This window comes from Chenopodium album, chromosome 26 (genome assembly GCF_948465745.1).
Source record: "Chenopodium album chromosome 26, dcCheAlbu1.1, whole genome shotgun sequence".
Lineage (NCBI taxonomy): Eukaryota > Viridiplantae > Streptophyta > Magnoliopsida > Caryophyllales > Amaranthaceae > Chenopodium > Chenopodium album.
The window spans coordinates 26,255,390-26,281,243 of record NC_137859.1 but is presented as its reverse complement, the minus strand read 5'-3'; the positions used below and the strand labels follow the sequence as shown (position 1 = coordinate 26,281,243).

Here is a 25,854-nt window from a genome sequence, read left to right as displayed (position 1 = left end):
GTCTCTCCGCGGGCGCGGGAGAGTTCCCGAGACCGCAGCAGTATCGGGAGAGGGCGCGGGTTCCTGGGTTATTTTTACCCGGACGCTCCTCCCTCTCTCTCTCTCCTCTCTTATTTTCAACTTTCCTCTCTAATTTTCCCCTTTCTCTCTCTACATACTCTCAAACCCTAACCCCAAATCATCAAATCCTTACTCCTTTCTTCAAATTTCCATCAAATCTTCACAAAATCTACCTTATTTCTCCATTTTCATCACTTCTACTCAAGTTTCTCGTGGTTTTTCGGCAAATTTTGGTAGTGTGTGGTGTTCTATGCTTGATTTGAGTCTCCAATCTTGGTATACTTCTAACCTTTGTATTATTCTTGTCAATTTTGCTTGATTTCTGTACATTGGTTGGTATTATCTTGCTTTTGAGCATGATTTTGTGTTTCATGGCTATTTTTTGTGAAATTTGGTATTTTTGAGTGATGCTTGTTTTTCTTGATAAATCTTGCATATATTTGATGGATGATTGTTAATATTGGTATTTGTTGTTGGAATTTTGGTTGTTGTGTTGATTGAAACAGGTACCTTGTAGTTTTTGGGGGTTTTGGTTGGATTTGAAGGAGGATTGTGCGTGTTTGAGGTGTTTGTTGTTTGATTGAGGGAGTTGGACTATTTCTTGAGCATTTTTTGTGTAAGTTTGTGTGAAAAAAAAAGAAACAAAATGAATTTGTTGAGACGTTCCAAGAGTAGCAAGAACCGCTCCTCCCAATCCCCCGGCCAATCTTCTCAAGGCCAATCCTCTAACCCTAACCCACAAACACACTCTTCTAACCAAGATGACGCCCCTCCTCCTCTACCTCCTCTAAAATTGTGGAATCGGTCTAAGCAATTGCCCATTTACAACAAAATGAAAGACCGTAGGTTTAGACCCACCCGCCACTACTTCCGTGATGATATGGCCAAGCTAGGGATAGATAATGATCTTGAGGTTCTTCTCAACATTCTTAGCTTAGGTGAATTTTTGAAGTACAACCCCCGAACTTACTTGGAACCCTCGATTGAGTTTTTCTCCACTTTCGAGTTCAATAGGGTTGGGGACACCGACTACATCATCTCCTTCCAACTTTTCAACATTAAACACACAATGAACCTAGCCGAGTTTAATGTTGCCCTAGGTTTCAACCCGGATGGTGATATTTTCGAACCCCTTATCACCCTTGCCCAAAGTGAGTACAATGAGGTTTCTTGGTGGAGAACCATAGCCCACAAAAGACATTTCGACTCTAAAACTTCCCTTGCTAGTGAGATCATTCATCCGGCCCTTAGGATCCTCCATATAATTCTTGGGTACTCGGTTTATAGTAAGCAAGACTTGGGTAAGTTGTCTCGAGAGGAGATAATGGTTTTGTGGATGGCTACTAAGCCGGAATTGGGTTCTAGGATTAACTTTGGGTACATTTTCATGGAAGGGTGCAAGGAGATCATGCACGGGGTGAAAACGGGGGAGGTTCATTGTGGGGGAATGGTGACCCGGTTGGTGAGGTATTTTAACCAAGAACGTTTCTTGGAGTCTTGCACTCCGATTGGAGGGAGTGAAGACATTTGGATCAACTTGAGGCAAGTTAACACCCTCCGTTTCATCACTAGTACTAAGAGAGCCGGTACTTACTCTTGGCTAGTAAGGAATACCCACCATTGCCTTCTCCCTAACCCGGTCGCTACCTCCATTTTTCGCGAGGCTAGGAATGTGTGGATGGTCCCTAGGGACAATGGTAGGGTTGATGAGGATGAGATGGAGGAGGATGCTGCTTTTGTTGAGGGGGTCGGGTTAGAGGAAGTGAATGAGGAGGAGGAGGAAGGTAGAGGAGAAGAAGATGAGGAACAACAACAACAACAACCATTTCAACAACAACACCAACAAGGAAGGAGGAGAAGACAACAACGACAACAACAACAACAAGAACAACAACAACAACCGTCATACGACATTGAGCAAGATATGGCGGCTATGTGGGCGCAAATGGACCGCATGAGACTTTCCATGCATGGTATGTATTCTGACCACCAAACTCTTTCTTATCAAACTAGCGCTTTATATGATGCTAGTGTACGTAGGGGGGAGGTCGCACCCCCGGTCAACTATCCTTATGTGCCGCCCCAACAAGGGCCGGTACCTTCCCGGGGTGGTGATGGCCTCCCTACGTACCCTTATTGGCAAGGGGTTGAGAACCCCGATGTGCCAAGGCGCAACTTCCCGCTTTATGACTATAGGGCCCCGGGGGGGAGTGATTATAGGGGTGACCCCGCCTATTATTATGTTGACCCCCGTCACCCCGAGCCCCTTGTTCAACAACCGCCCTTTGACCAATTGACCCCATCCCAACAGGACCTATTTAAGGGTTATTACGGTTTTCCACCCGGTTTCACCGGAGGTTGGGATGGGGGCGATGGTTTTGGGGGTGATGATGGTGCCAGCCCGAGTGGCCATTAGTCCTTTTATTTGCATTTTTGTTTCCCTTTTGCTCTCCCCTTTCCCTATTTTGGCATGGTAGACGGCATCGGGGTCGATGCTTTCATTTTGTGAGGGGGGAGGGTCAAAAGGATGTGTTAGCATGGGGACGGCACCTTTGGCTCGGTGGGAAGTCTTTGATAAGGTTTTTGGTGGATCTTGCTATTTGGTCTTGTTGTTTGTTGTTGATTATTTCTTTGGATGGTGCTGTTGGGTTCTTCTATACAATTTTTGATGATGATGGGTTCTTCTAGGTTTTTGTATATAGTTAGTGTTTTCGTTTTCCTTATTGTTTGCTTTTGTGTGGAAGTTACTAACAATTTCACTTTGTATATATATAGCTTTCTTTTCTTTTACTCACCTTGTTCGTAGCTCATGCTTTGGATTGCGGAGCCCTTTGGAGAAGCTTCTGCGAACTCTTTGGGTACTTTAATCTAGCACGGACACTTGGTGAGACCTTTCTTATTTTACTTCTTTTTATCTTTCACTCCTTTTTTTTTATTTTTCTTGGTTGCTTAGATTAAGATTAGACTTAGGGGAAGTTGAACGGTTCGAGGATGTATGAATTTAACACCTAGTGTGTTTGGGGTCTTTGGCGATGTGGCCATTAGACCACTTGTATGTCGATTGGGATAAATTTGTTATGATTGCATCTTTGCCTTTTCCTCTTTCTCTTTTCTTATCTTTGTCTAGGTTTTCCGTCTTTTCCTTTCTTTTCTTTTCTTTTATTCTTGTTGGTGTGAATATCTTTTTGAGGCTTTCCTTCTTACTATTTCTCTTTTTGAAAGTCGGACTTGTATGCAATGGACTTTTGCTCTTGAATAATAGTCTTCCTAGGTAATTATGGTATGCACGGTTTGAGATTACGTTTGGTTGATTCTAGGATAAAGCATGCTAAGGTAGATGTCTAGAACTAGAGGGATCATGAAGCCGGATTCTACTTGTTTGTGGCATGTTTGGTAGTTGCTCCCTATCTTCGATTTGACAACCTTAGTGAGTTTTTGCTACAACCATGTGAGGTGTATATTTGTTCAAGCTTTCATCACATTCTTGCATGAGCGGCATGGATCCTTGATTTTCGCAAACCTAATCTAGAATCTTAGCATATGATTCCCGAGACCGCGACCGAACTTCCTAGGAAGGGCAAAGGCACCTTTTTCGGGGTGGTATTTTCATTTTAGGATAGTTTGATTCAAATTTGTTTTTTTTTGGGTTTACATTTGCCTTCTTGCAACCATTTGAGCCTTTTCCCTTCTTTTCAAGCCACATCTTTAGATATTTGGCCTTTTGTTTCATTTCCGTTCTTCCTTGTTTTTGTGAAGCAAATCAATCATATTTGTTGGAGTTTGTGGTGGAAAAGTTGGATATTGGGTTTCCATAAGTGCAAGATTACATCTTTGTGAATAATGGCAAGTGCTATTGTAAAAGCCGTCCTAATTCATAAAAGGCATGGACTAATAAATTGCATTATAGAAAGAAAAAAGCTGTCCGAATTTAGCAAAAGGCAAGGACATTGCAAGTTTAAGCTTTAAAAATGAAAAAAAAAAAGTTAAAAAAAGTAAAATTCCAAAAATATTTTGTTGAATTCTTCCCTTCTAAGCATTGAGGACAATGCTTCCTTTAGCTTGGGGGGGAAAGCGTTTTTCCTTCACGCTTTTTGGTCTTATTCTTGTAGAGTATAGCGTTGAATAAGCTTGGGGGTGTTAATTCATTTTTGTTTGGTGATTACTTAAAGTTTGGTGTTGAGATTTGGCCGGTCTTTGCTTCACATTTTAGGATAACCACCAAATTTTAAAATTTTTAGCCTACCTTAACCCTTCTTGCCCTACGTTACAACCTTGGGGAAAGACCTTTGGACCTAGGAGTTGAGTCTTTCATCGGTGGAGGGAATCATAAGTTGTGGACTAAGGAAAGGGGATGCGAAATCAAGATGTCGAGTAGCCTAAAACTTTGATCTTTTTCCGGTTCCTTCGCGGAATCTATGAGATGCTCACTAAGGGGAGATATGAGATTAGTAGGGGGAACGCGGTAAGATTGTATGGGATGAAGGTGGAGTGTGATAACTAGTTCCTATGCTTAGCATATTTATGTTTCAATCAACCTTAGGTATCTTTTAACGTGCATACCATAATTCGCTTTAGAAAGGGTGTTATTCATTTGTACTATAGTCTCTTTGTAAAGTCCATTTCATAAAGATTTTATTTCCTTTTTCTTCTTTGTGCTTTTTCCTTGGTTTGCCTCTTGGGGGTTTGGTGGAGAGTTATGGGTAAACTCTTTGGAAACCCTTACGAGAGCATCACTCGTCCTCTTGAGCGATCTAGGGGTTCAAAATGGCTTGTTGTAGCTAAAAACAACCGTGATTCCTACGACAGTGAGTCCTAGTGTAAATTCTTACCCCTCTTTTTCTTTTTATTTGTCCCCTCTTATTCCTTCTAGGCCTTTGTTTTTCTCGGGACGAGCAAAAGTCTAGCTTGGGGGAATTTGATGAGTGTCATTTATGGCACTCATAGGGTAGTCTTTTAGGTTATTTCTTTCCCTCTTTGTTGCTTTCTTCTCTTAGTTTTGGTTCTTTTTCCTTTAGTTTCTCCCTTTTCCTCTTTTCTCTTTGTTTCTCGTGTTTTTATCGTGTTTTCCTTTATTTTGCACTTTTTCCCTTTTATTTCCTTCTTTTGTTTACTTGTGTAGGTATTGTGAGTTTCACCTCGGCAAAGGATACAATTCGGGACCTCAAAGATCAAGCAAGGAAGAAGCATTGGGCTTAGAGAGGGCTTAGAGAGGCCTCGGAGAGGTCTCTAAGGCATTGCTGCAGGCCGCGGGCGCGGGTCATCAAGCCGCGGGCGCGGGTCTTTTGGAGAGGAACTGCCAAAAATTGGCAGGAACTCCCCGCGGTTGCCTCGAGGGCTTCCCGCGGGCGCGGGCAAAATGGAGAGGTCTCTCCACTCAGAGAGACCGCGGCCCCCTGATCTGCCTTTGGGAGCAGGGGATTTAGCCGCGGGCGCGGATCTTCTACCCGCGGGCGCGGGCCCCTAATGCCGCGGGCGCGGGTTCTGCCCAGATGGCCGCGGAGGGTTCCGTACCCATTTTTCCGCGGGCGCGGGTTTAGCAGGAGAGACCGCGGGAGCTGCCGATTTCTTCTTTGTTTATAAATAGAGTTGTATTTCCTTTTTAAAAAACTAACTTTTAGATAATATTGATTAGCTTAATTTTAGAGAGAGAAGTTAGAGAGAAGATAGAGAGAACTTGTTAGCTTTGGATTTGTAACTCAACATTTGATCAATCAAGTTTGGATTTCTTCATCAATTTTAGTGAGATCTTCTTCTTTCCTTAATCTTTACTTACTTGTTAATTGATCCTTTTGCTTGATGTTTGTTTTTCTTGGAATTGAGTTGTGATAATATTGAATACTTTGATTTCTATTAGATTTTGATTTAGAATGATGATCAATGCAATTTCTAGTTATTTGTTCTTGAATTTCATCATGTTTAGTGAGTAATTTAGTTGCTAGGGAAGGGGGGAAGCATGTTTGATTGATGGAAATGCTAGTTGAAGCTCTTGATTGGTTGATTTGTTGCAATTAATTTGGTTGACATAGTTTTGCATGAGATTGATTAGACTAGGATTGATCACCCTATAAGATTAATCTAGATTGCATTGCAACTCTTAATGACATGACCAATTGATTTAAAAGTTGCTTTAATTGATTGAGTTTGTTTATGATTCTTCTTGGTTTGCCTTTCATAGTGACCACTAGATTGGCCTATAGGAGATAGTATTTGAACTCTCTTGATTGCTACTATCGTTTGTCCATTGCAAACACTTGAACTAATTGAATGAGTTTTAATCTAGCATTATCATTAGTTTTGCATGTGGAACCCATCTCCCTAGTGTTTAGACTTTTGATCTAATTCATTTAGTACCAACCGATATCTCATTCTCATCTCCGAGGTAGCTTGACTTAGACTTAGGTTTTCATCATTGCATTCCCTTGGGATCGACCCTTAACTTACCCTATATTCATATAAGGTTGGTTAGGTGTTTACAAATTTAGTTTGGCTAGGGGAAAGGGTAGGAACGACATGCATTTTCCCCTTGTCAATCCCCTAGGTTCTCAAGACTTTTTGGCCGCCGGGCCCCGTAACCTCAAAATTCCTCAAAAAGTGTGGATTTAAAGCCTTCAATTTTGGAATTTTTTGACCTTTTTTCGCCCGGAAATAAAATTGCCGAGATCTTTTCCATGGATCCTAATACCCTCCGGGAGTCCAATTGAGTTGGTGGAACCATCCAATATGCCATTAAATAGTCAATTTACCCGTTCCATACTTGCACCGATATCGTGACCTCAAGCCTACCACGGACATTTATGGCAACATATACGGTTCATATATGGTTCCAAACGTCGTCATATGACCCTAAGATGTATCCCCTAGGGTCTCAAGACTTTTTCGCCACTGGACCCCGTAACCTCTAAAATCCTCAAAAAAGCGTGGATTATAGCCTTCAATTTTGGAATTTTTTCGCCCGGAAATAAAAATTGTCGATATGTTTACCATGGTTCCTAATACTCTCCGGGAGTCCAATTGAGTGGGTGGAACCATCAAACATGCCTTTAAACTATCAATTTGCCCGTTCCAAACTTGCACTGATATCGTGACCTCAAGCCTACCACGGACATTTATGGCATCATCTAAGGGTCATATATGGTTCCAAACGTCATTATATGACCCTAAGATGTATCTTCTAGGGTCTCAAGACTTTTCGCCACCAGGCCCTCTAACCTCAAAATTCCTCAAAAAGCGTGGATTATAGCCTTCAATTTTGGAATTTTTTGATCTTTTTTCGCCCGAAAATAAGAATTATCGAGATGTTTACCATCGTTCCTAATATCCTCCGGGAGTGAATTGAGTGGGTGGAACCATCCAATATGCCTTTAAACAGTCAATTTACCCGTGCCAAACTTGCACCGATATCGTGACCTCAAGCCTTTCACGGACATTTATGGCAACATATAAGTGCCATATATGGTTCCAAACGTTATTATATGACCCTAAGATGTATCCCCTAGAGTCTCAAGACTTTTCGGCACCAGGCCCCGTAACCTCAAAATTCCTCAATAAGCGTGGATTATATAGCCTTCAATTTTGGAATTTTTTGACCTTTTTTTGCCCGGAAATAAAAATTGCCAAGATTTTTACCATTGTTCCTTATACCCTCTGGGAGTCCAATTGAGTGGCTGGAACCATCCGATATGCCTTTAAACAGTCAATTTACCCGTTCCAAAGTTGCACCGATATCGTGACCTCAAGCCTATCACGGACATTTATGGCAACATATCAGGGTCATATATGGTTCCAAACGTCATTATATGACCCTAAGATGTATCCCCTAAGGTCACAAGACTTTTCTCCACCGAGCCCCGTTACCTCAAAATTCCTCAAAAACCGTGGATTTAGCCTTCAATTTTGGAATTTTTTGACCTTTTTTCGCCCAGAAACAAAAATTGCCGAGATTTTTACCATGGTTACTAATACCCTACGAGAGTCCAATTGAGTGGGTGGAACTATCCAATATGCCTTAAAACAGTCAATTTACCCGTTCCAAACTTGCACCGATATCGTGCCCTCAAGCCTACCACGGACATTTATGGCAACATATAAGGGTCATATACGGTTCCAAACGTCATTATAAGACCCTAAGATGTATCCTCTAAGGTCTCATGAGTTTTCGCCACCAGGCCCCGTTACCTCAAAATACCTCAAAAAGCGAGGATTATAGCCTTCAATTTTGGAATTTTTTGACCTTTTTTTCCATGGAAATGAAAATTGCCGAGATGTTTATCATGGTTCCTAATACCCTTCGGGAGTCCAACTGAGTGGGTGGAACCATCCAATATGCCTTTAAACAGTCAATTTACCCGTTCCAAACTTGCACCAATATCGTGACGTCAAGCCTATCACGGACATTTATGGCAACATATCAGGGTCATATATGGTTCCAAACGTCATTATATGACCCTAAGATGTATCCCCTTGGGTCTCAAGACGTTTCTCCACCGAGCCCCGTTACCTCAAAATTCCTCAAAAACTGTGGATTTAGCCTTCAATTTTGGAATTTTTTGACCTTTTTTCGCCCAGAAACAAAAATTGCCGAGATTTTTACCATGGTTACTAATACCCTCCGAGAGTCCAATTGAGTGGGTGGAACTATCTAATATGCCTTTAAACAGTCAATTTACCCGTTCCAAACTTGCACCGATATCGTGACCTCAAGCCTAAAACGGACATTTATGGCAGCATATAAGGGTCACATATAGTTCCAAACGTCATTCTATGACCCTAAGATGTATCCCCTAGGGTCTCAAAACTTTTCTCCACCGGGCCCCGTAACCTCAAAATTATTCAAAAAGCGTGGATTATAGCCTTCAATTTTGGAATTTTTTGACCTTTTTTCGCCCTGAAATAAAAATTGCCGAGATGTTTACTATGATTCCTAATACCCTCCGCGAGTCCAATTGAGTGGGTGGAACCATCCAATATGCCTTTAAACAATCAATTTACCCGTTCCAAACTTGCACCGATATCTTGACCTCAAGCCTACCGCAGACATTAATGGCAACATATAAGGGTCATATATGGTTCCAAACGTCATTATATGACCCTAAAATGTATCCCCTAGGGTCTCAAGACTTTTCGCTACCGGGCCCCGTAACCTCAAAATTTCTCAAAAAAGCAGGGATTATAGCCTTCAATTTTGGAATTGGTTGACCTTTTTTCACCCGAAAATAAATATTGCCGAGATGTTTTACATGGTTCCTAATACCCTCAGGGAGTCCAATTGAGTGGGTGGAACCATCCAATATGCCTTTAAACAGTCAATTTACCTGTTCCAAACTTGCACTGATATCGTGACCTCAAGCCTACCACGGACATTTATGGCAAAATATAAGGGTCATATATGGTTCCAAACGTCATTATATGACCCTAAGATGTATCCCCTAGGGTCTCAAGAGTTTTCACCACCGGGCCCCGTTACCTCAAAATTCCTCAAAAAGTGAGGATTATAGCCTTCAATTTTAGAATTTTTTGATCTTTTTTCGCCCGAAAAACAAAAATGGCCGATATGTTTCCCATGGTTTCTAACATCCTCCGGGAGTCCAATTGAATGGTGGAACCATCCAATATGCCTTTAAACAGTTAATTTACCCGTTCCAAACTTGCACCGATATCGTGACCTCAAGCCTACCACGGACATTTATGGCAAAATATAAGGGTCATATATGGTTCCAAACGTCATTATATGACCCTAAGATGTATCCCCTAGGGTCTCAAGACTTTTTTGCCACCGGGCCCCGTAACCTCAAAATAACTCAAAAAGCGTGGATTATAAGCCTTCAAATTTGGAATTTTTTGATATTTTTTCGCCTGGAAATAAAAATTGCCGAGATGTTTACCATGGTTCCTAATACCCTCCGGGAGTCCAATTGAGTGGGTGGAACCATCCAATATGCCTTTAAACAGTCAATTTACCCGTTCCAAACTTGCATCGATATCGTGACCTCAAGCCTACCACGGACATTTATGGAAACATATAAGGGTCATATATGGTTCCAAACGCCATTATATGACCCTAAGATGTATCCCCTAGGTTCTCAAGACTTTTTGGCCGCCGGGCCCCGTTACCTCAAAATTCCTCAAAAAGCTTTGATTTAAAGCCTTCAATTTTGCAATTTTTTGACCTTTTTTCGCCCGGAAATAAAATTGCCGAGATCTTTTCCATGGATCCTAATACCCTCCGGGAGTCCAATTGAGTTGGTGGAACCATCCAATATGCCATTAAATAGTCAATTTACCCGTTCCATACTCGCACCGATATCGTGACCTCAAGCCTACCACGGACATTTATGGCAACATATACGGTTCATATATGGTTCCAAACGTCGTCATATGACCCTAAGATGTATCCCCTAGGGTCTCAAGACTTTTTCGCCACTGGACCCCGTAACCTCTAAAATCCTCAAAAAAGCGTGGATTATAGCCTTCAATTTTGGAATTTTTTCGCCCGGAAATAAAAATTGTCGATATGTTTACCATGGTTCCTAATACTCTCCGGGAGTCCAATTGAGTGGGTGGAACCATCAAACATGCCTTTAAACTATCAATTTGCCCGTTCTAAACTTGCACTGATATCGTGACCTCAAGCCTACCACGGACATTTATGGCATCATCTAAGGGTCATATATGGTTCCAAACGTCATTATATGACCCTAAGATGTATCTTCTAGGGTCTCAAGACTTTTGCCACTGGGCCCCGTAACCTCAAAATTCCTCAATAAACGTGGATTATAGCCTTCAATTTTGGTATTTTTAGACCTTTTTTCGCCCGGAAATAAAAGTTTCCGATATGTTTACCATGCTTCTTAATACCCTCTGGGAGTCCAATTGAGTGGGTGGAACCATCCAATAAGCCTTTAAACAGTCAATTTACCCGTGCCAAACTTGCACCGATATCGTGACCTCAAGCCTACCACGGACATTTATGGCAACATATAAGGGTCATATAAGGTTCCAAACGTCATTATATGACCCTAAGATGTATCCCCTAGGGTCTCAAGACTTTTCGCCACCAAGCCCCGTAACCTTAAAATTCCTAAAAAAGCGTGGATTATAGCCTTCAATTTCGGAATTTTTTCGCCTGGAAATAAAAATTGCCGAGATGTTTACCATGGTTCCTAATACCCTCTGGGAGTCCAATTGAGTGGGTGGAACTATCCAATAAGCCTTTAAACCGTCAATTTACCCGTTCCAAACTTGCACCGATATCGTGACCTCAAGCCTACCACGGACATTTATGGCAACATATAAGGGTCATATATGGTTCCAAACGTCATTATATGACCCTAAAATGTATCCCCTAGGGTCTCAAGACTTTTCGCCACCGGGCCCCGTAACTTCAAAATTCCTCAAAAAACGTGGATTATAGCCTTCAATTTTGGAATTTGTAGAGATTTTTTCGCCCGGAAATAAAAATTGCCGAAATGTTTACCATGGTTCCTAAAACCCTCCGGGAGTCCAATTGAGTGGGTGGAAACATCTAATATGCCTTTAATTAATCAATTTACTCGTTCCAAACTTGCACCGATATAGTGACCTCAAGCCTACCACGGACATTTATGGCAACATATAAGGGTCATATATGGTTCCAAATGTCATTATAGGACCCTAAGATGTATCTCCTAGGGTATCAAGACTTTTCGCCACCAGGACTTGTAACCTCAAACTTCCTCACAAAGCGTGGATTATAGCTAGTGGTGGGCATGGGCCGTGCCGGGCCTACCGTGGGCCGTGCCTAGGCGGGCCATGAACAGTGTCGTGCCGGGCCGTGCCGGCCCACGGTGGAGGCGGGCCGTGCCGGCCCACGGTGGAGGCGGGCCGTGCCGTGCCGTGCCGGCCTTCAAGCTTCCCCTGTCCACGGCACGGCACGGCCCACCGTGCCGTGCCGGGCCGCCCGTCGTGCCGGCCCACGGCTTACCCTTTTTTCTTTTTCTTTTTTAAAAAAAAAATTAAAAAAAACTTTAAAAAAACTTGAATTTTTTTTATGAAAGAAAAAATTGAATTGAATAATTATACAATTTAATATTTGAATTTAATAATTATTAAATTTTTTATGGAGTTAAGTTATATTAAATATTGTTTAAATTATATTAATATTTATTGTTCATTCATAATTTACTATATATCATATTATTCATATAACTATATAAGTATTAGACAAAAATTAAATAACAATATAACATATTCCATAAAATTAAAAGTTGAAAAAATTCATTCATAAAAATTTATTAAGTAAAAGATAATATGAAGTACAAGTGTACAACTAGCAATAATTGATGAATAACTTATTTTGTTATTTTATTATACGGCTAATGTTAATAGAGTACATAGCCAACATAGGAAATACTAACATTTTCACTAATTAATAGAGTACATAGGAAATACTAGAATTTTCGCTAATTAATATTAATTCTCGAGTTGTTGGTAATCTTCAATCAAGGTCTTCATTATCTTCTTCGTCTTCATCTTCGGCTTCATGTTCACTAGCTAATGCGGAGGAGCTAGTTGAACCAGAACGATCGGAACCATCGATGTTGTCGTTGGCCGTAAAAGTACGATCTTGGATGCGTTCTTGGGCATCCATCCAATCCTTCAAGCAAACACACATTTCTAGTGTTTCGGGCTTCAAACTTGTTCTTCTATCGTCTAGAACCCTTCCCGAAGCACTAAAAGCTCGTTCCGAGGCAACGGAGGAGGCTTGGATGCTGAAAATATCACGTGCCATTGCCGCCAAAATTGGATGTTTTGTGCTTTGGGATTTCCACCAATCTAGGATGTCCATCCCCAACCTCGAATCTTCGTCCAAGCCTTTCATGAAGTCGTAGTTTAAGTACATTTGCAACTCTGAAACATCGCTTTGTGTTCGCCTTGATGATGATCCACTACCTGAAAACTTAGATAACATGTTAGCAGCTTGGGCCGCCAAACTTTTGCCCGTTTTACTTACGCTTTTGGATGTTTGAGAAGGGGCAAAATGAGTGACGGTTCCATATTTAGATTCATAAACTCTATATAACTCAAAAAATTTATCTTTCACATGATTTTTATATTGTTCGATAAGTGCAATTACTAGATATATAAGGATCACTATTATGGAGATAATAAGTTCGTTCTTTTGGGGCGTCATCCTCTGTTGCTAGACTATGAGAGATGATCTTTGGACTAGTCAAATAGTCCAAAGCCCTTTAGAATGGATCCTATGAGGTCACAAAACAAGGGCATTGGGCTAAACAAGTAAGAGGCCCATTAATGGGCCTCATGAGGATATAACAAGCCATGTAAGGAATAAAGCTAGTGTAGTTAGAAGTGGGCTAAGTGTTTGGGCTTCACATGGACTCTAATTATATATGTGATATATAAATAGAGGCCATGCCTAGGGTTGCATTAAGTCACAACTCACTCATACAGTGAATTATGAAACAAGCAACCAAACACTCTAAAACTCTCTCTCACACGCCTCTCTCTCCTTCCCCTCATCCGTACAACTGTACGGACTACCCTAGCAAGGTGGTTGCTTGTGGTGGTGGTGGTGGTTCGTGGCTCGTTTGTCTCCTCTCCTCTCTGTTGAAGGTTGATTGATGCGTTCAGTCACGACTAACTAGCATTGGTGGAGGTTTAACTTGTGCCCGTGGACCAAGTTGAGGAATCACGCTTGGGGTTCTTTATCTCCTTTTGTTCTTGCTCGATCGCACGTGGAATCACGCTTCAAAGGTACAAATATTTGTTCTTTATGTGTTATGCATTAGATCCTTGGATTAGGTACTGTATGAATATGATTCATGTTTATTTCCGCTGCGTAGTACCTATAAACTCCTACAGTGGTATCAGTTAGCATTTACGCATATTGCCAATAATTCTTTGATAATCCACAATTTTAATTCAATTATGAGGGAGAATAATTAATTATGGGTCAATTATTATATTAAATATGATTTAACTCTTGGAATTGATTAAATGTGATTTAATAATGCTCAAAATAGCCATGAAGTGATCAGATTTTTTCCTATTATGCTCGAAAATTTCGACCCCCCAAACCCTAATTTCGAAAATTTCGAAACCCTAACCCTAAATTATGAATTTTATGTTTTGGTTTTGATTTAATTCGTTTACTAAGTAATTTAATGAATTTAATCTATTTGATTTCATGATAAATTATGAATTTTTCATGATCAAATTATTTAATTTAAGAGTTAAATTGAATTGGGGATTATTTTCATGAAGAACCCTAGTTTTAAAATTAGATTGTGAATTTATGATGGGAAGGAGAACGGTAGGTCGTTGGGCTACCACCCCACCCTATCAAACAAAATTTGTAACTTAACTAACCCCTATTTAGCGTAGTGGTAAGTCAAGGTCGAACCCAAGGGAATGGAGATCAAATGCATGATGCCTAAATCAAGCTATTTCGAAGTCAAGAAGGGGTTTGAGGTAGAACTTAGGCTAACTAGGTAATGCAAAACTTATATGAAATCAATCTAAAACACTAGGGCAATGGATCCACATGCAATCATAATGGAAACGGTAATTTGGGAGGTTTAACCGACTAAGTCAAGCGATATGAAGGAAAATCATCATGTATCCAAAAGAGCATACTAAGATGGTTCACCTAGAGGTCTAACTAGCGTCAACTACGCTAAACACTACCTAGGGAACGTCACAAAGCACCTCAATCGTGAAATTGCAAGTTTACTAATCAATGGTCCGTATCATAGCAAGCTTACAATGCAATCTAGTGTATTAATCAAAGATGGCCAAACCTCAATTAATCACACACATGCACATGAAATATCAACCAAATTTAATCATATCATCAACTCCATCAATTATCCCCAAATTACACTATTCCATCATTCATACATGCTTCACCATTTCCCTAGCTAGGAAACTACTCACTAGCCATAGGAATTAAGATCAAAACTACACCAATCATCAATTTCATCATTAACATAATTGAAATCAAAGATTAAACCAACAATCAATCAAAATCAAACAAAATTCAATCAATAACCAAATCAATCATCAATAACATGAAAAACTAATGAAATCAACTAAAATCAAACTTGTATTGAAATCAAGAAGAAGATCCTTACAAAACTTTGATCCAAAGATCAAATACAATGAGGAAACCTTGAGCAATCACCAAAAATCATGAATTTCTCTCTCTAGTTCTTGAGTTTCTCTCTCTAAAATTCTCCCAAAAACTAACTATCCAATTCCATCTAAAACTAAAACTCTTTTTCTAAAAATAGGTAGAAATAACTATATATACAAAGAGGAGGTCGGTAATGACGCCCAAAAATAGACCCTCGTAAGTGCGGGCGCTCGGAGGAGAGAGAATGGCGCGCACGGGACACACCCAGACTGGTGCGCCCGCACGCACCTGGTGTGCGGCCGCACACGACCAATGTGCGGCCGCACACTCCCTTAGTGCGCCCGCACATTGCTGGGTCTTTCCCCCTTCTTCTCTTCGTCCTAGCTCAAGTGGTGCACACATCCAGGATGATGATGATGGAGGACAAAGTAGGCAGGAACTTTCTTGAATTTCTTGAAGAGTATAAGCCATGAGGAAGGCATAAACAAAGCCTTGAAGCTTGCCCCTTGGATCCACCTTTGACTTGGAACTTCTTGCACCTTCTTTAGGCATAAAAACAATGAAAACTCGTAGAGAAAAATAACAAGTAAACTAGAAAAAGACATGAAAAAGTGAAACTAACTACAAAAAGCATAAAATGAAGAAAACAAGAATAAAACTAAGGAAAACTAAAGAAAAGAGAGATAAAATGAAATAAAAATCATCCAAAAAGGAACCAAATGAGTGCCAAAAATGTCACTCATCAAATTCCCCCAAGCTAAAGTTTTGCTCGTCCTCGAGCAAAACAAAGCAAGAAAGAGAGAGGATGAAAATTTTTATTGAAAACGAAAAAGAAAGACTCAAGATAAGAATATACACTAAAACTCATTGTCGTAGGAATCACGGTTGTTTTTAGCTACAACAAGCCCTTTAATCCCCAAAGTCGCCTATGAGGACGAGTGAGGTCTCGTAAGGGTATCCTAAGAGTTTGACCCATAACTCTCCACCAAACATCAATGAGGCAAACCATAAAATTAAAAGAAAGAAAATGAAATAAAAACAAACCTTTGCGAAATGAATCAACATAAAGACTATAATGCAAGTGAATGACAATCTTTCTCAAGTAGTTAAGGTATGCACGTTTCAAGATATCCAAAGTTGATTGAAACATAGGGTATGCTAGGCATAGGAACTAGTTATCACAATTCACTTTCATCCCAAACAATCTTACCGCGTTCTTCCCACTAGTCTCAAATCTCCCCTTAGTGAGTGTCCCAATGATTCCTCGAAGGAACCGGAAAAGAAATATTTTAAGGCTACTCGACAATCTTGACTATGCATCCCCTTTCCTTAGGCAATGACCCATGATGCCCTCCCCCGAATAGTGAATCAACTATCTAGGTCGAAAGGTCTTTCCCCAAGGTTGTAACGTAAGGCATAAATGGTGAAGGTAGGCTAAAATTTAAAATTTGGTGATTTTCCTAAAAAAGTGAAGCAAAAGGGTGATCAATCCTTAACACCACAATCAGGAAATTACCAAACAAAAACAACCCCCCCAAGCTTACTTGAAGCTATACTCACAAAAATATATACAAAAAGCGTACACGCTTCTCCCCGAAGCTAAAATGGAGCATTGTCCTCAATGCTTAGTAGGAGAAAAGAATACAACAAAATATTTTTGAATTTTTTACTTTTCATGTTTTTTTTGTGTTTTTATATTGTAATTGCAAAGTCCTTGCCTTTTGCTAAATTCGGACGGCTTTTTCTAAATGCAATATATTAGTCCATGCCTTTTGAGAAGTAGGACGGCTCTACCAAATATATTTGCCATTATTCACAAAAAGGAAGAAATCACAAACTTGCTTTCATAAAAACCAAAATTCCAACTTAACCACCACAAACTTCATCTCAAATGATCATATTGCTTCACAAAAATCAAGAAAGGTAGAAAATGAAACAAAAGGTCAAATAACTAAAGATGTGGCTTGAAAAGAAGGGATAAGGCTCAAATGGTTGCAAGAAGGCAAATGGAAACCCAAAATAAAAGAAAATAACAAAATATAACAAAAATGAAAAATACCACCCCGAAAAATGTGCCTTTGTCCTTCCTAGATAGTTCGGTCTCGTGTTTGAAAATCATAAATCAAGCTTTATTAGATTAGGTTTGCATAGTCAAGGATCCACGCCGCTCATACAAGGAATGTTGAAGGCTAGAAAAACAAGTAACCTCACAAGGTTGTGGCAAAAACTCACCAATGGTGTCAAATCAACTATAGGAAGCAACTACCAACATACCACAAACAAGTAGAATCCGGCTTCATGATCCTCCTAGTTCAAACCAACTACTCTAGCATACACTATCCTAGAGTCAACCAAACATAATCTCAAACCGTGCATACCTTTACAACCTAGGAAGAAAGTCATGCAAAAGACAAGTCCAATGTACAAGGTTCATCTCAAAAGAAAAGAAATGAAAAACAATGCCTCAAAATCACATCAAAAATAAAAAGAAAAATAAAAGAAAGAGAAAAAGGTAAAATAAAAGAGAGGAAAAGAAAAGGAACGGAGACATAGAAAAGGAAAACATAGGAGAAAAGCATGCAAAGGACTAGAAAGCATGTTAAACACATAAAAATCCCAATCGACAAACAAGTGATCGATAGACAACAAAGTCACCGATCCCAAACACATGACGTGTTAACAAGCATCCATCCTCGAACCATTCAACTTCTCCTAAACTAATCCTATCCTATGCAACCAAGGAAAATAAAGAGAAAAATAAGAAAGGTCTCACCGGGATTCCAAGGTTAGCAAAAATAAGGAAGCGATTATAAACCACCTCGTAGCATGCCATATCCATAAGCTCTTCAAGGAACCAAATGAGAAAAAGAAATAAAAGAAACTATGAACAAAGAAAATGGTTAGTAACTTCAAAACAAATAAAAGAAAACAACAAATAAATGAAAATAAACAAAGCAAGAAGTATATACAACTAAAGGAAAGAAAAGCTAAAGGAACCCAAGAAAAGAAAGAATAAAAGAAAAAAAAAAGTCTAGACTAACTAAAGAACTACTCTAAACTACAAGATTTGGATTTAAGGGATTTGGATTGAGGGATTTGGATATAAGGGATCATCAACAACAACATGCCAAGCAAAACATCTCCACAAACAACAAACATCCAAGCAAATAGGGCAAACAAGCTAGCTACAAGGAAAGTAGCCTAGAGATCAAGAAAATGAGGAAACCAAAAAGAGGAATGAAAATAAACATGCAAACAACTAAGATATGTACACAACAACAACATGGTCACCGAGCAAGTTACTAGTTCCCCCAAGCTAGATAGAAAATACATCTCAACATCCCGATCAAAACAAAGCAAATATCAAAAATATGAGGGATGGAGGTAAAAAGCATGAGAAGCTAAAAGGGAACTAATAACTACTACCATCACCACCACCACTCCCACTTGGCCCGGCCCAATCGGGGTCTCTGTTGCGCTCGGGGTCATCGAAGGGATGAGGGTAAGTCTCCCATCCTCCGGTGTACCCCTCGGGCCACCCATAATGCCCCTTGAAAAGATCGTGTTGCCAAGGAGCAAGAGGGGTGAAGTTATCGGGCAAAGTGAGTTCAAAGGGGTGGTTGGGATGGACATGGGGGTAGTTAGGATCCCCCCTATAGTCACTACCACCCGGAGCCTTGTAATCATAGTTACCATGCTCGTCCGGGTAATAGTGACGCTCGGTGTCGGGGTTAGAAGGCCCCGACCAATAAGGATGCCCAAACGAAGGTAGAGGACCTTGTTGGGGCGGGAAGTACGGATAGTTAACCGGGGGAGTAATGTTCCCACGGTTAACTTCCGCCTCATAAATTTGTTGTTGTTGTATAAACATACCTTGTTGCATCTCTTGAATACCTCTTATTTGGTCATAGAGGGCCCCAAAGTCTTGATCGTACATGCCATCTACGTGGATTTTCAATCCACTCATTTGCTCACTAAGAGCCCTCAAATCTTCATTGGCAAAAGCATGTTGCCCTTACTCTTGTTCTTGCTCATGAGGAGCTTATTGTTGTGGAGAAAAATGTTGTAGTTGTTGATGTTGTTGTTCTTGATTTTGTTGTTCTTCTTCATCATCTTCTTCTTCATCCTCCTCGGAATCAAAGTTGGGATGCCGGAAGGACTTGGGAACATGCCACACATTGTCGGCAATCCTAGCCAAAGAAGTCAAGCTAGGGTTAGGCAAGTAGCACCAATGCTCGTTGCCCCTAAGACACTCATATCTCCCTTCACTAAAGCCCTTGGAGATAAATTGGATTTGACCCAATTGTTGCATATCGAGGTAGATGGAATCTGCATCCCCGATCTCCTTACAAAATGGGAGATAATCATCGAGGCGAAGGCGAGTCAAAAGCCTAGTTACCATACCCCCACATGGGATCTCTCCCGTCCTCCTTTTGCGAAGTTCCAAGCAATATTGGGCGAAGATATAACCCAAGTTCAACCGGCCCACAAACTCCAGGCGAGTAGATAACCAAAGGACCTTGAGCTCCAATTTACTCAATTTCCCCATTTCTTGCTTGGGGAACAAAACATATCCCAAAAGTCGGTGTACAACCCTAAGGCAAGGTTGGTACACGTCTGAGATCTTAGCCCTGTTGGTGATAAACTCATTACCACCGGAGATGTCTTCCCACCATGAGTTTTGATCATACTCCGGGAAGATGAAGTGTTCAACGTTGACAATATCCCCATGGGGATCAAAATCCAAAGCGGCGTTGAACTCTTCCAAAGATTGGTCAAAGATGTGGTTGAACAACTGGAAACGCACCCTATATACCCCTCCTACGGGTACAAGCTCTAAGGTAGCCAAGAACTCCAAAGTAGGCTCCTTATAGGTGCGGTAGGCATCGGCGATGAAAGAACCCAATCTGAGATTTAAAAGCAACGACCGCACATCATTATCAATCCCCAACTTCAGCATATCGGGTTGGAAGTAGTGGCGGGTTTGTTTTAGGGTTCTTTCATCTTTCAGATTTTGGTAAAAGGTCTTTTGTTTATCGGTGAAATTTTTCTTTTTGGGAAGAGAGGTTGGAGGTCGTGTTTGAGTGGAGGAAGGGTTGGAAGTACTAGGCCTTGAAGATGTACTAGGCCTAGAGGAGGTACTTGGGGGAGGAGGTTCATCGATGCTAACATCGGTTTTTCGCTTTTTGGTGAGTTTCTTGAGGTATTTAGACATTGTGAGAGGTTAAGAAGATCACCAACAACCAACAAGTAGCAAAACCAATGAACCAAGAGCACCACACCCAAATTCACCACTTACTACCAAAATCACCAAACTCCAATTTCACAATTCTTTTCAATCAAACCAATTCCAAACCAATCAACAATACCAATGATCCAAGAAAAACTCCTTTTCAACAATCCAAGAGCAAACACAAGACCAATACCAAAATCACCATATACTACCAATGTTCCAAAAATTCAACTCACAAGAATTCAACCAAAATTGATGAGAATCACTACAAAATCAACAAACAACACAATGTTATGCAAAATCAATCAACAAAAATCACCAAATCACAACCAAAATCAAGATCAAGCATCAAAAAATCACAAAATCAATACTACACTATTCATGCTCATGCAAATTTGTAATTCATGCAAATTTATGATATAATTGTCAAAATTAAAGCAAGGATTAGTGATTATACCATAAAAGAAGCAAGATTAACCAATTTCGAGCAAGCAATTTGAACTCCTAACAAAAGCCCCAATTTTCGGCCACCAAGAGTAGGAGAGAGAGTGAGTGAAATTTGGGTCAATTTGTAAGGAATTTGTAGTGTAGAAAGATTTGTGAGTGATTTTGAGTGAAAATGGAGTGATTTTAGTGAGGATTTGAGTGATTATTGATGGTGAATAAGGGAGGAAGAGGTGCGCACAAAGGAGGGTTTGAATGAGAGTGTGCGTGAGGAAGATGAAGGAAGTGAGAAAATGAAGGGAAAATGGAGGAAGAAGGAGGTATATGGCCGTCCAGCCCATGTGCGGCCGCACAGAGCTGATGTGCGCCCGCACACGCAGGCTGTGCGCCCGCACATGCCTCGTGTGCGGCCGCACATCCCTGTGCGTGCCCCTTCCTTCCTTTTTCTCAAAAATTTGATACTTACTGCCTATTTTGGTGCACACATGAATCATGATGGTGATGAGGAACAACATAGGCAGTAGCTAAAATCATTTTCAAAGTCCTCAAAGTTGAAAATTCATGTGTACACCACAAAAATTCACTAAGTATCAATTTCCTCCAACTTTCAAAATATGAATTTCCTATCTTACCTCTCTAAAATTCTTCCCCTTTTACCTCAAATTCCGACGAGAATCGAACAAAATATGATTTGTGCCATGAACACCTTCCATCCATCATGCATACTTGTTGAATTCCAATCCCGCAAACGGACATCCTAAAAATCCAAATAAGTAGAAAAGTAAAAGAAAGGACAAAGTAATAAAAGAAACAAAAAATGAGAAAATTCAAAAATCAAAGAGAAAAGTTAGAAACTCCGGGTTGCCTCCCAGGAAGCGCTTGCTTAAGGTCCTAAGCTCGACCTTTCCTCCTAATCATGGAGGATCAAAGAACACCACCTTCTTCAAGGTGGTTGATAGAGTAAATTCTTCTTCAACCTTGGGCAACTTCTCATTATTGCTTGATGAAACTCTCACAAAATTCTTTTCAAATTCTTCTTTTTCACTTCTCAACTTCTTCATTTTCCTTGTTTTCTTCGAGTCACGGGCCTTTTTCTTAGGCTTGACTTCAACATCCTTAATCATGGAAGCTTTCTATTCCTCATGAGAATTAAGCTTGAACCAATTTGGAAACCCAATATCTTTCTCATCCTTTGGCTTTTGAATCACAAATTCCTCTTCACTAACATCATCAACAATCTCAAAAACATTGTTAGTAGAAGAATCAACCATGAACATACCATCAATGGAACGAGAAAGACTAGCACATGCGATATCCTGCACACAAGATAAAGACTCATGCATTGGTTTCAACTTAAAACTCTCTTCTAATTTCCCACACCTCAAAGTAATTTGACATCCTTTGACATCTATTAAAGCTCCCGAGGTAGCTAAGAAAGGCCTCCCTAAAATGATTGGAATATGTTCATCCTCCTCAATTTCTAAAACAACAAAATCTACGGGAAAGACAAACTCTCCAATCCTTAAAGGGACATCATCAATTCTTCCCTTAGGAAACTTAATAGAACGATCGGCCAATTGAAGTGTTATCTTAGATGATTGAAGCTCACCTAGATCAAGCCTTTCGAAGACCGAAAAGGGAATAATACTCACACTAGCCCCAAGATCACACAAAGCATTTTCAAAAACCATTCTCTTAATTTGACAAGGGACTGAAAAATTCCCCGGATCTTCCATCTTCTTTGGAAGTTCACCATGGATAAGAGCACTAAAGCACTTCCCTCCTTCCACCGAACTACCCTCATCAAAATCCTCCTTCTCCTCTAAGATCTCCTTAAGAAACTTGGAGTACTTAGGCATGTCGGGAATTGGCTCGGTAGGGGTGTAGAATCATGAACATCCTTAAGAACTTCAAGGAACTTCCCAAATTGCACTAGTAGAAAAAACTAAATGGGAAGCCTCAAATGGCAATCGGTTTTTAAAATCCGCTTCGAAAAACCCACCCAGAAAAAAAAAAGACCTCAGATATGTAATGGCAAGCGGTTTTGGATTGAACCGCTTGCCATTATACATAATGGCAAGCGGTTCAACCCAAAACCGCTTGCCATTCCAAAAAAAACCCTAAAACTAAATACGGGCCTCATTCCTCCTCTCCTTCATTCTTTCACGCCTCCTCTCTCATCCTCATATTCTCTTTTCTCTCTCCTCTCATCCCCTCCCTCCTTCACGATTCTCCATTCTCATCTCCTCTTTCTCACTCTCTTCTATCTCTTTCTCATTCTCTTCATTTCTCTATTAGTTTCTCACCTTTTTTTTTTTTTTTTGCGATCTCTTTCTCACTCTCTGTCTCCCTCCTCTCCTCTCTTGGATCTCAAGTAAAATCGAGTAAAATCAAGTAAAATTTCGAGCAAATTCAAACCAAAAACACAAATTCTAGGAGGCGATGGTTCAAGCTTGTGGTTTTCAAGTTTTTTGGGTCAAATTCGACTATGAAAACTCTAGATCTAGAGTTTTCATGGTCGAATTTGACCTTTAAAACCATAGTTTCAAGCGAAAATTGACGTTTTCATGGCCCCAGGTCTGATTTGGGTGGAGGTCGTGGTAGGTTTGTTGTTGTTTTTTTTTTTTTTTTGTTTTTTTTTTAAGGTCGTGGTGGGTTATATGGTGCTTGGTGGTGGTGGTGATACGGGATAAAGGCGGTTGTGGCGGGTGGGTTGTGGGTTTTGTTTGGGGTGTGTTTAGCCGTTTAGGTGATAGATCTGGGTTAGGGTGGGTGGGTTAGGGAGGCTGGAGGTGTGGGGTGGTGGGTGGGTTCGGGTTAGGTGGGCAGGGGTTCTGGTGGCTAGGTACGCGTATGTTGGTGGGTGGGTTAGGTGGGTGAAGGTGGTTCTGGTGGCAAGGTACGGGTTAAAGAAGCAAGAGGTGGTGGCTGGTGGTGTGGGCTGGTGGTGGTGGTGGTAACAGGTGTTTGTTTATTAATATATTTTTTTGTTAATTTATTTATTTTTGTTTAAAAACAGAAATTTGTAAAATTACAGGATTGATTAACGAAAAATAATGTTGTTAATACATATGTTTTGTTTATGGATCGATTTAACTGAAAAAAACCAAAAAAAAAAAAAAATTTTTTTAAGGCGTAATGGGAAGCGGTTTGGCGCCAAAACCGCTTCCCATTCTCTACAAATGGCAAGCGGTTCTGAACCGCTTGCCATTTAAGAGGCTAATGGCAAGCCCCCCAATAGCATGAGGTTCAAAACCGCTTGCCATTAGGGGGTTTGAACCGCTTGCCATTTAGTATTTTCTACTAGTGTTGCTCATCCATTTTGAATCTCAAATATTTTTGGGGATATGGTAGATCGGGAAATCTCTCTATCTCACTCATCTTTTCACCAACACACTCTTCTCTTTTGTCAACCTCACAATAGATTTCCTTAGACTCAACCCTTTCCACTTCATTCTCCTTAGCACCACTCTCATCTCTTCCCTCTTTTGAACAAGAAACTCCCTCATCAAAATCATTTCCACCACTTGTGGCAATAGAGTACACGGGTTTCTTTGGTTCAACACCTTGGGAAGGCAAAGATGAAGGACTAGCAAAATCCTTAATAGTGCTTGCTAATTGGGTAATTTGAGTCTCAAGCATCTTATTGTGGGTCATCATCTCATTGAATTTCTTATCACTAACCGCCATATAGGTGTTAATGATCTTGGTTTGATTATCAATCAACTCTTCCAAAGTAGTCCTAGGAGAAGAAGGTTGTGAATAGGAATTTTCACCTTGAGTCTTTGGAACAAAACCGGGTGGGGGACCTCTTTGAGCATTGTTTTGAAAATTTACCCTTCCTTGATTGTTCCAATTACTCCTATTTTGATTTGAACCATAACCTTGATTATGGTTACCACCACCATGATTATGGTTTCCATTACCTTGGTTATGATTTACATAACCTTGGTTTTGATTACCATTATTATGATTTTGATTACCATAGTTTTGGCTTTGATTTTGGCTACTATAACCTTGGTTATGGTTACCACAAGAACCTTGATTCCCTTGGTTCCTATAACCACCATTATGATTATAGTTGTTAAAATTGCCTTGGTTTTGGTAATTCCTATTCCATTGGCCTTTTTGATTATCGAACCTTTGAACATTGTTGTTTGACACAAAATTAACATTTCACACTCATTGTTGTCAAATTCATCAACACATTCATTAGGACAAACACTAGAGTCATGATCATACGATCCACATGCATCACAAAACAAGCAACCCAAAGGCATATTATTTGAAGAGGGAGGGGGTTGAGAGTTAGAAGGAGTACCTCTCCCCTTAAATTGGGAGGGAAGATTAGAAGCTTGAGAAGAGGAAGAAGTGCTCTCCAACTTAGCTTTGATTGCGGTGACCTCCTTTCCTAAGTTTGTCATTTGGGAGGAAAGGTTGTTGATTGCGTTGAGATGGTCCACCGAATACAATGAAGATTGCTTGCTTGAAGAGTCCCTCTCCCCATCTTGCCAATCCCTATAATATGTCACCACGTCCTCAATGGATGTCCACAACTTCTTCTTCGGTTTTGTTCATGATAGGGCCCCCGGCCCCTCCATCAAGGCATGACTTGCCTTGGGGACTTAAACCGCCATAGAAGATTTGGATCACTTGGTATGTGGGGATTCCGTGGTGAGGGCACTCCCTTTGATACTCTTTGAATCTCTCCCATGCTTCATAAAGGCTTTCACTCAGCCTTTGCTTGAACCCTTGAATCAAGGCTCTTGCCTCCGCCGTCTTCTTTTGGGGATAGAAACGGGACAAGAAAGCCTTTGTAACATCGTCCCAAGTTCTCAAGGAGTTGGGCTTCACCTCTTTGTCTACCCACTCCAAAGATCTTCCTATTAGAGAGAAAGGGAACAACTTGAGGCGGATGAATTCTTGAGAGACCCCATTGACTTTGATGGTGTTGCAATATTTTTCAAATTCTTTTAGATGGTTC

The 25,854-nt window shown here is 40.4% G+C and overlaps 1 pseudogene; it reads left to right on the top strand.

The window, feature by feature from the left end:
* The first annotated feature begins 25,536 nt into the window (after positions 1 to 25,536).
* Positions 25,537 to 25,635, top strand: LOC145618807 (small nucleolar RNA R71; annotated as a pseudogene).
* The last annotated feature ends 219 nt before the right edge of the window (positions 25,636 to 25,854 follow it).